The sequence below is a fragment of the Cricetulus griseus genome, chromosome X (assembly GCF_003668045.3).
Source record: "Cricetulus griseus strain 17A/GY chromosome X, alternate assembly CriGri-PICRH-1.0, whole genome shotgun sequence".
NCBI classification, from domain to species: domain Eukaryota; kingdom Metazoa; phylum Chordata; class Mammalia; order Rodentia; family Cricetidae; genus Cricetulus; species Cricetulus griseus.
In genome coordinates, this window is record NC_048604.1 from 72910278 (window position 1) to 72919718 (window position 9441).

The 9441-nt window shown below is 35.5% G+C and overlaps 1 pseudogene; it reads right to left on the reverse strand.

The window, feature by feature from the left end:
• Nucleotides 1–6498: 6498 nt before the first annotated feature.
• Nucleotides 6499–7049, reverse strand: LOC113837540 (annotated as a pseudogene).
• Nucleotides 7050–9441: the final 2392 nt, after the last annotated feature.

The window sequence follows — 9441 nt, forward strand, 5'->3', positions numbered from 1 at the left end:
TGTGGGCACTTAATGCTATGAAATTTCCTCTTAGTACTGCTTTCAGAGTGTCCCATAATTTTGTGTATGTTGTGTCTACATTCTCATTAAATTCTAGGAAGTCTTTAATTTCGATTTTTATTTCTTCCTCAATCCAGGAATGGTGCAATTGTGTGTTATTCAATTTCCATGAGTTTGTAGGTTTTCTGCAATTTGTATTGTTGTTGAATTCTAACTTTAAAGCACAGTGATCTGATAAGATATAGGGGGTTATTTCAATTCTTTTGTATCTGTGGAGGTTTTCTTTGTTTCCAAATATGTAGTCAATTTTAGAGAAGGTTCCATGTGGCACTGAGAAGAAGGTATATTCTTTTGTGTTTGGATGGAATGTTGTATAGATATCTGTTAAACGCAGTTAGGACATAACTTCTGTTAGATACTTTGTCTCTTTGTAAAGTTTCTGTCTGGTGGTCCTGTCTAGTGGTAAAAGCTGGGTGCTGAATTCTCCTACTATAATTTGTGTGGTTTTATGTGTGGTTTGAGCTTTAGTAATGTTTCTTTTACAAATGTGGGTGCCTTTGTATTTGGGGCATAGATATTCAGGATTGGGACTTCATCTTGATGGACTTTTCCTGTGATGAGTATGAAATGCCCTTCTCCATCTCTTTTGATTGATTTTAGTTTGAAGTCTAATTTGTTAGATATTATTATTGCTACAGCAGCTTATTTCTTGGGCCCATTTGATTGAAAAACCTTTTCCCAACATTTTACTCTGCGGTAACACCTGTCTTTGAAGTTGAGGTGTGTTTCTTATATACAGCAGATGGATGGATTCTGTCTTTGTATCCATTCTGTTAGCCTGTATCTTTTTATGGGCAGGATAAGACCCTTGACATTGACAGATATTAATGTCCATTGATTGTTGGTTCTTGTTTGTTTTGGATTTATTGTTGGTGGTGCCATTGTGATCGGATTTCGCACATGTTTCTTTTCAGGTTTGGTAAAATTGGATTATCTATTGTGTATGTTTTTGTCAGTGTAGTTATCTTCATTGGGTTGGAGTTTTCCTTCCAGAACTTTCTGTAGTGCTGGATTTGTAGATATGTATTAAGTCTGGTTTTGTCATGGAATATCTTGTTTTCTCCAACTATAGTGACTGAAAGTTTTGCTGCTTACAGGAGTCTGAGTTGGCATCCATGTTCCCTTACTGTTTGTAGGATATCTATCCAGGACCTTCTGGCTTTCAAATTTCCATTGAGAAGTCGGGTGTGATTCTGATAGGTCTGCCTTTATATGTTACTTGGCCTTTTTCCTTTTCTGCTCTTAATATTTTCTCTTTATTCTGTAGGTTTGGTGTTTTGATTATTATGTGTCGAGGGCACTTCTTTTTGTGGTCCAGTCTGTTTGGCGTTCTGTAAGCTTCTTGTACTTTCATAGGCATATCCTTCTGCAGGTTGGGGAAGTTTTCTTCTATGATTTTGTTGAATATGTTTTCTGTACCTTTGAGCTGTATTTCTTCACCTTCTTCTATACCTATTATCCTTAGGATCGGCCTTTTTATGGTGTCCCATATTTCCTGGATATTTTGTGTTAGGGATTTGTTGAACTAGAGATTTTCTTTGGTCTATGACTGTATATCCTCCATTGATTCTTCAAAAACTGAGATTCTCTCTTCCATCTCTTGAATTCTATTGGTTATACTCACATCTTTAGTTCCTGATCATTTACTCTGACTTTCTATTTCCAGCATCCCCTCATTCTGTGTTTTCTTTATTGTTTCTATTTCAGCTTTCATACCTTTAACTGTTTCTAGTGCTTCCTTCACTTGTTTGGTTGTTTTTTCTTGGCTTTCTTTGGATTCTTTAAGAGATTTGTTTACTTCTTGAATTTTTTGGTTCGTCTTTTCCTCCATTTCAGGTAAATTTTTGCTTGTTTTTTTCTTCTATTTAAGGGATTTTCTTGTTTCCTCTTTAAATGTCTCTATCATCTTCCTAAGATAATTTTTGAGGTCCATCTCTTCTTCCTCCTCTGTGTTGGGCTTTGCAGATCTTGCTGGTGTGGAGTCCCTATATTCTGGTGGTGACATATTGGTCTTTCTTTCGTTGAGTGTGTTCTTACTCTGTCTTCTTCCCATCCCTTCTTCTGGTAAATGCAGTTCGGGTTTCTCCCTCTCTCTGGTGGCAGGTGGAGGGCTCAGCGTCTGGTGGCAGCTGGATGGCGAAGGGTGGTGGGTTTACAAAGTTGAGGTGTGTCCAGACTCTGTGTGAGCCTTCCCGGTCTGGGCAGGTCCACTCTTGTCCGGAGGGTGTTTCAGGCAGCAGCACACAGGGGTTGATGGGGATGGTTGGAGGGCGTAGAGCAGCGCCTAGACTCACCTGAGGCTCGGGGACCTGCTGCAGGAAGGAGGGCGGAGTGTGGACAGGGGTGAGGTCCTATTTGTCTACTCTTAATTCCCTTCTCATGACATTGTTACAGCTACTGCTTCAAACACAATATTGAAATGGGAATTGGATAGTGGCTAATCCTATCTCATTGCTGGTTTATATGGAATAACTTCTAGTTCTTCTCCATTTATAATAATACTGGTTTTGAGTTTTTCATACGCACCTTTATTATCTTGAACTATGTTTCTTCTAGTCCCAGTCTCTCTGGGATTTTCATCATAAAGAGAGTTTGTATTTTGTCAAAGGCTTTTTTATATCTATTGAGATAATCATGTGCTTTTTGTCTTTAAGGAACATTTATCTTGCTTATTACATGTAGTGATGTGTGTTTGTTGAAACATTACAACATTTCAGAAACAAACCTACATCTGTCATGTTGAATAATATTTTATGTGTGTAATATTTTATTGAAATTATATTAATCTATGTTCATTAGGGATATTAGCCAAGGTTTCTTTTCTTCTCTTTTGCTGCTTCCCTGGTATTAGAGTGATCTAGAATTCATGGAATGGTTTAGAAATCCTGTTTCTGTTTATTCATTTATTTATGAATAGTTTAAGAATAAATGGGTCTAGAAAATTTTTGTTGGATTACTGTGTTTTTCCATTCCATCTTCATTTTGACTTGAGTTCTGTTAAATATTTCTAATTAATTCAATAATTATTATTTACATCAGCCTTACATTTTTGTTTTTTGAGTATCACTAAGATGTTTATTCTTTTAAAGTTCTTTCTTTAAGTTTATTGAACTGTTTCATTTGTGTCTTTTTAGAACCCCATGACTTCCTTTGTAGAGTTTATTATTGTCCTTTTAAATTCTATATCCCGCATTTCAGCTTGGTAATTCTCATTAGCAAAGATTTCTGTAGGTCTGCTTTTAGGGGTAATATACTGTCTTGATCTTTCATAACATTCATTCTTCTTGTGTTATGAAATCTGGGCACCTGGGCTGCAGTTTTTAGTTCTGTGTCTGATGAAGACAGTGCAGGTTGGGTAAGAAAAGATGAATTTATGACAGAGAGATTGGGTATGGCTTTGGTAGAATTGAATCACGTGACCACACAGGTCTGGGCTAATGTTCAGGATGTGATTCCTTGTCCAAGAGAGAAGTTTGGGGGTAGATCTGGACTTTATGGAAGATGTGTAGAGAGGAGGACCACGTGGACTCTCCTGGCAGAAGCCTTGAGCTTCATTTATAGTAGTGTTAGGCACGGGTGATCACAGTCAGCCTACTCACTGGGTATGGGTTCTGACCTAGATCTTGTGTGCTAGGGAGGATTGTGGAGGGAGGGATCATGCAGACTCAGCAAGCTAGATGCCAGAGAATGACATGCAGGTTCTGACTGGGTGAAGAGGTTGAATACAGCATCTAGAGAATCTTATTTAACATATAAATTGAGTTGTAAGATAGGTTGGCTTGTATGTAAGTCTGGAATTCATGGACTAGTGTTTAGAAATGATTGGTATATAACAATGTGACATACTTCAAGCACATGCTTTCCTCCTTTTCTTCCTAGTATTTTCATTAATAATGGAGCTCATTACAACAGTTATGCATATGTATCTCTATATTTTGTTATCTAATTTTTTGTCTAGTCTCATCCTGTCTCTTATCCTACTCTTGCTGGTACTTAAGTTCCTTGGTATTAACACTATTTTCAGAGAATAATTCCACAAAGTCATGTTAGATTAATAAAGCAAGTTGCAACCTAAAAATCCAAGCTTTACCTGTAAATACCATATTACTTTTTAAAATCCTGTCATGGATAATTTAATAATTCTTTTGTTTTTACAAGAGTAGTGAAATATTTACCTTATTTCAAGCAATGGAAAAATTATAGGGATGTGTAGGGATGTAAAGAAGCAAAATACCTAGTGAGTTTTTCAGAATTCAAGATGACTCTGTGATATGAATGGTTTCTGGTCTTGTATTTTATGATGTCATTATTGTGTTTCTATTTCTATTTCCACTAATCTTGATATTATTGTATAAATGATTTTCTGTATGCCTTATATTCAGACATCCCAATAATAGGATCTCAGTTGTTTGGCAGCTAGAATATAGGGATTTAGAAGAGTGCTCCTCCTGTGGGGATGTATCATTTTCTATGAACAGCATATGAGTTTGCTTTAAGTGGCTCAAATTCTAGACCTAATTAGATATGGCTTTGTTGCCAAGATCTCATATGAATACACTATGGTGAAAGATTTCTGGCTGCCTTTCCATGAAGGAGGCAGATAATAAAACTTTATAGAAAATATCAGCTATGAAAAAATCAAGACTAAAATGACATATTTATTGGAATAGACATTTCACTTATTAATCATCTGTGTCATTATTCCAATTTCCGTACATGTGTCTCACTTATCATCTGTTCCTTGACTTCATCTTGTTTGCATTTTCTTTTAATTGTATTTAGTATGGACTTTAAATCTGGCTCATGTGTTTTGATCTGATTATTAGATTTAACAATTTGAAGTTCTCTTAAGAATTTTCTCTCTCATAACTGTCCTAGTTACTAGATTTATAATTAAGCAATTATATCCAGTAGTATTATTATCTAAATTTTTTCTTACTTTGGGTTTTTATCATCATTTAAGGTAGCTTTTTAAATTTTTGTTAACTCTTTGGCATATGTTATTTCATTTATGGTTCTTTATTGTTTAAGACAACAGCATATATTATAATATATAAATACTAAATTATTTAATGGCTCAAACATGGTACAAGTTTCTTTACTATTTATTGCTCAAACTTGCAGTATAAGTGATATCCCTCAAGTGATGATTTATAGACCTAAACTCCTTTTTATTTAGATCTTCCAGATTCAATTCATAGTTTTCTAAATTATTGTGATAATCTCTATCAACTCGGTGGAAAGAGAGCATATTAGCATAAGACCTGGATGCAGTGCAAACCACTTTCATTCACATTGTTTTAGGTAGAGTTCAGTCTTCTGAACAAAATTAACTAAGCAATAAGCTTGGGTGTGTGTTTAAGAAGGAGGAAGGGAAACTTTGGTGGATAGTTGTCTACATTTGTCTACACAGCTAAATTTTTGTTTCAAAAAGGTATTTAACCTAATTGTATAGTTTTGTGAATAATTGGAATTATTTTAGTTCTTGTGGATGTTTTGAGAATTTATTTTTAGAATATTTGAAAAGTTTTGTCAGACTGCCTGGCAACAGTTGCATAAAATTACAGTTTACAAGTAAATGCTTTTGGGTGGCAATAAGGACATTATTGTTTTCAGTGACAAAAACCATTACTACAGTCAGTTCAAACTCAGAAGATAAAGTATCTATAGCATTACTCTATGTATTTATGCCTGTTTTGTCATTCAGAATTGCATGGTTGCTTCTTAACAAATGAAACTTTATAAGCTTAAATGTGTTAAAAGTAATCCACTGCAGCATCTGTCTGCCAAACTTTTTTGTTGGTTATTAGCCTTTCTAAAGTTATCTTTTATTTAATTGAAGGTTCCTTATTGGTCCTGCTTCTATGAGTGGCCAAGATCAAAGAAAAAGAAAGAAAGAAAGAAAAGAGCAATCAGTTGGATATAGGAGGGTCATTTCTACAGCATTTACATACAGAACTAAAGAGACAATCTCAGAGTCAAGATTGTAGTTAGAAGCCTGGTGTTGGTGGCGCACGCCTTTAATCCCAGCACTCGGGAGGCAGAGGCAGGCGGATCTCTGTGAGTTCGAGGCCAGCCTGGTCTCCAGAGTGATTGCCAGGATAGGCTCCAAAACTACACAGAGAAACCCTATCTCGGAAAAAAAAAAAAAAAAAAAAAAAAAAAAAAAAAAAAAAAAGATTGTGGTTAGAGTTGGTCAGAATGGGATGGGGAGTAGAAGTGTAATTAGAAACAATGCAGGCGTCCCTAAACTGGGTAATTCGAAGGGGTACTTAGTCTCCTTCAACTGAAGAGGAATCATAAGGCTGAAAATAATTTGGAAAGGCCAGAACTGGCAGGGATGGAGGGAGGTTGATGATTGGAGGTGTTGGGGAAATATTTGACAACTAGGATAAATTGAAAGCTCTACTTCTGCTGGGATCCCCTCAGCCCTTCCATTCAAGCCGAAAGTGAGCAGTCCATGACACCCAGGAACAGAGCTGTGGCTGCTAGATTCTCCAAGGTGGAGGTAGTTGACAAAGGTTTGTCCTCCAAGGATATGAGAACACTGCCACCTAGTTTTTCTTCAAGGGTTCAGTGGTCCTTGACCTCCTCATAGCTGTTTGCTTATAATTCATACTTGATCATTATCCGTATCTTCTTAATAGATTCTTGGAGTTGGCATAAATCAATTTGTCCTTAATGGATTCATTCTCAAGGGCCCAGAATATGAACCTCTTTCTTGCTCTTCTTGGTCTTCTAGATTGTACAGTAGATAGCTTAATATCAGTGCTTTTCTGTCAACATCTTAACAAAGTGGTATAGGTTGTTCACCTATATCTCTTACCATGGCCTCTTTGCCCTTCTCCAGGATCTGGTTTTGTTCTTACTCAGGCATAAAAGCACTACATTCTTTGGTTTCTTCACTTCTTCTGTCATTGAGGATTTTCACACCTTCATGACATTGAACATCTTGATTATAACTCAGACACAGTGATACCAGAAACCATGTTTCTGGAAACGACAGTGAGGCAGAAAAAGTCAGGGAAATACTGAGGTGTCATGACTGTGGCCAAGATCTGACTCCCAAACTTTAAAAAATGTGGCTTAAGATACTAGAAAACATATGTCAAAAATTAGTAGTGTCTGACTCACTAGTAAACGTTTTTGGTGTTTGTGTTTATAATTTTTCAATTTAAAAGTTAAAACCACACACTTTTCAACAACAAAAATTAGCCTCAATTCCTAGCTATACTGTACCATGTATAAGCACTGTGAAGCTGAATGAAAAAGTAAAATTTCAGCATTCTTACCTCTCCACCAAGAGGAAAGGACCTGAGATATTTACCTCAGTATTTTATGACATTATATTAGATAATCTGTCACAATGTAATTTCATTCAATAAATTTTAAGATGTTTAGCACTCTGTACTCTTATAAATTTTCCTCAAAGAAAATGCATTTCTTGTGGAATTACAAAAAGTGTTTAAATCTTAAATAAGTTAAAATATTCCATTATTTGATAGCCCTGACCAAAGTGAACCCTAAATTTTGCTGACAAATGGGACTAGGTATTCATTTGCATATTCATTAATTGAAAATGCCTTTCAAGTTGTCCTCATCAGCTCTATACCACAAGTAGATACAGCCACATACACATTGGTCTTCCAAAGGGGAAAAAAACTTTAAATGAGGTAATTTTTGGCTTGCTCTGAGGAGAATTTAGGTTGACAGCTAGCTGAAAAATTAATGGCTCTGTGCATTCCACACTCCAGAAACCAGACGTCCCACTGTGAGCTACACCAATGTCATACTATATAAATACAAAATAGAGACCTAATAGTAAGTGTGACACAAACAATGAAGTCAATATAATCTGAAAAATTATCAGAAATCAGAGAAATCAGAAACATTGTATAGAGTTGACACAATTAAAGCAGTTATTAGGAATCAATTTTATGTCATTCTGATATTTTCCTAGGGTAAAACCTTATTACTACTTGCATTTAACATTGCTCCAATCTTTCAAAATGATTTCTAAAACGTTTCTATACTGCATTTTCTCATTGTTCATATATTCTGTTTCCTAGTGTGTTCTATCTAGAAACTAGAAACATGATTGTTTTACTGAACTTCTGAAATGATTCTTTCCCTGTTATCAACTAGTGAGTCAGTTATTCGATATACTAGAAAGAATAAATGAGCAAATGTGTTAATGAGAAACTCTTTTCTCTCTTTTTTATTCAAATTAGAAACAAGCTTGTTTTATATGTTATTCCCAGTTCCTTCTCCCTCCCCTCCTCCCCTGCCCTATCCCATACCTTTTCTGCTCCTCAGGGAGGGTGAGGAATGACCAACTCTTTTATTTCCACATTTTTATATATGAGACAATTGACGTCCACAGAAGAGGAAAACTTTGACATGGTCATTGAGTAAAGCAGTGACAAATAAAAAAGTAGAAACTAGGATTCCAGATTCTTAAGTCATTGTCTTGATTATGAACTACTTTACCATCTATTCCTGGAATGGGCATAGAAACACATATCTAGAAAAACAAGATGCCTGCCACAGCCATAGCACCAAGCAATTTCTGTACCTAGGGAAAGAATTACATGTCTTCCTAGTTTCATGAGAGTCTAGATTTTGCCACTCTTGTAATTTAAAAGTAGTACCTTTACCAAAGTCATAACGAGTTCTGTTTTGTTTAGTATATCATATCTGCCATGGCAAATCTCTATGCGAAACCTTTATATGTGATATTTAATTTAATTTTATCAACTTTAAAATGTAAATGTCACTGCCTTCCCCATTTTTCACGATGAGATACCAAACCCAGAAGTGAAATGACACTACAATTAACAATTTAAAAAGTCACAAAGTTAGAATTTTAGCCTAGATCTCATCCCACAATGTGTGATAGAATCCTCTATAGAAAGCCTTTTAGTACTATCCTTTTCCCCACCTCTGAGTTATTTAACACACACACACACACACACACACACACACACACACACACACACCAGACTTAGGAGACAGGAGCTTGGGAAATGAGGAATCATAACACTATTTACATTCACTCCTTACAAGAAAATTTAATAGAGACAACTTTAGAGTTTAAAATTTTATTTTATTTTCCTATTAAACAAAACCAACTCAAAATACACTTTTAATAGATCACCTGCAAAGTGAAAATTTTCTAAGTATCAAACACTTTGCTATTATGCAAATGCTATTGTATCACAGAAATCACATGAGTGATTTTTCTGCATCCTTCTTTAATTCCTTTCCCAAACTGAAAGCTACATAGATAAATGAAGGTAAAGAGTAAATGCTTTCACATAAGTAAAGAATATGAGATGTGTGTCCAAAAAAGTGTAATGTCGCAATGTGGTTCAGTGGTGA